At 42.1% G+C, this 2021-nt stretch overlaps 1 non-coding gene across 1 annotated transcript; it reads right to left on the bottom strand.

Moving 5' to 3' along the window:
• Nucleotides 1-1939: 1939 nt before the first annotated feature.
• TRNAS-UGA lies at nt 1940-2021 on the bottom strand. The gene has a single exon. It is a non-coding gene; the product is annotated as a tRNA-Ser (tRNA).

Here is a 2021-nt window from a genome sequence, read left to right as displayed (position 1 = left end):
GTGGCACGTATGCTGACGTGACACGCCAGACGCGGAGGGGATTAGGCGAGGGGGGGAGAGAGAGAGAGGGGGGGGGGGGGAGGGAACCGGTCTGGTCCAGTCAACCAGTGGCACGCAAACAGGCGCGGCGTTTCATGCGCAGCTTTCTCCTTGTCTAGCGTTGTTTTTTGTCAAGTGACAGCTGCCACCCATCTATTTGATGCCCCTTGCCACATAATTATGCTTGAATACTCTAGTACACCACGAAGAAACTCCTTATCGCGCTTATTAAGTTATGCAATGACTATCTACTTCCTTTTGTCTGTTATTGCTGTTTGTTTTCATTTTGTAATAATATTATCGTCTTCATCTAGTATTTGTTTATTTTGAAGGGAAAAGGTAGGGCGCGAGGTCGTTGTTTCTCTGTTGTTCACTGATTTGTTTTGTTTACCTTCTAAGAGCAGAATTTCCTACTTAAATACACATTTTTAAGTTCTACTATAAAGACAAGAGATGACAAATTGATCTCTCTATTCTTGTTTCGGCTGTGTCGCAACTCAAGTCACGATTGATGAAATTTTCCCGACTTCGTGTCGAGTAACGGAAATTGAAAAAAAAAAAAATCCCACTTAAAACAAACAATATTATGTCCGTCGGCTGTTTCTTACAGTTTGACATGAATAAAGCAGCATTATCTAGGCCTAGGCCTAGCCTAACGACGGACTGATGGCACGAGACAGCTCCACCGACCTTTGCCCTCTCCACCTTGCCGTGTTCAACTGTAGGCCAGCACGCTTCACTCTTCGTTTCCTTCGCTTGCCTTGCAATGAAAAAAGCCGACAGGAGCGGAGCACGCATTGAGTTTTATTTTTACACAGCTTTTATCCCAAACAGGGCCCCAGAAAGCGTTTCCTCTCGAAAGCCAACCGCAAGCTCAGCTGCAGTGAGAATTGAGAACGGGAAAGTAGGTCAAAGTCAAGAGAGGCAGACAAGTCATAGAAATTTAGTGTTCACCATGACATGTCATTGTCAGACTGTCAGAGAGAAAGTTGTGGTCCGATGAGAACAAAAAAAAATAATTAAGGTTTAGATCTAACTAGTAAGCGGGAAAGTAAGAGTTAAAGTTGGTGCCGACGATTTTTTTCGCTTTGTTACATTAGGCTATTCAAACTTCTGGTTTGCATGCCTCCCCCACCTCCCATTTTTCCAAGCTGCCTGCCGACTGCCCAGTAGGCCAAATTTGCTACCTCTCGCTCCATTTTCTGTTCTTTTGCATTCCTTGACCATCTCCACTTGCTCTGAGTTCAGTTTATAAACCCCAACCCGCCTGTTTTGATTTTGAATCTTGAGAAACATTTTTGTACCAAGTATTGGTTTGTTGGTTATTATCAATTAATTAGATCTAGATATAGATCAAGGAGATTAAAAGTAAGTTCTTAACTCCTTGATATAGATCTATAGGCCTATATATTAATATCATCTTTTAAGTTTTGATTTTGCTACCCTGACCCTATTGTTACGGTCTGCCTGTTTTGATTTTGAATCTTGAGAAACATTTTCGTACCAAGTATTGGTTTGCTGGTTATTATCAATTAATACCATCTTTTAAGTTCCAATTGGTTTTGATTTTGCTACCCTGACCCTATTGTTACAGTCTGGATTCTTGAAGTTGTTTTCAGCTCCTGTTTCGTCACCACCACCTCCCCCCTCCCCTTTGTCTTTCTGTTTATGCTGAGTGATTGCTGGGGAATTCCTGTTGCAATAATGTTTCATATCAAAAGTAGCGTACAGGCTACCGAGTAGGCCTACCGAGAGTGGAGAACCCACTGTAGAAAAAGCATCACCACAGTGAGTGAAAGAAAAGACATCTAAATCATAAAACCAAACAACTTAAATGGCAGTGAGCACCAAATATTAAACAAATACACAAAAATAAAATTTTACAGAGAAAAAAAATAATCGCTGCGAGCAGGGTTCGAACCTGCGCGGGAAGATCCCATTGGATTTCAAGTCCAACGCCTTAACCACTCGGCCATCACAGC

Source organism: Aplysia californica, unplaced genomic scaffold, assembly GCF_000002075.1.
Source record: "Aplysia californica isolate F4 #8 unplaced genomic scaffold, AplCal3.0 scaffold01065, whole genome shotgun sequence".
In the NCBI taxonomy this organism is placed as follows: domain Eukaryota; kingdom Metazoa; phylum Mollusca; class Gastropoda; order Aplysiida; family Aplysiidae; genus Aplysia; species Aplysia californica.
The sequence above is the reverse complement of the archived record's forward strand: the minus strand, read 5'-3'. Positions and strand labels throughout refer to the sequence as shown.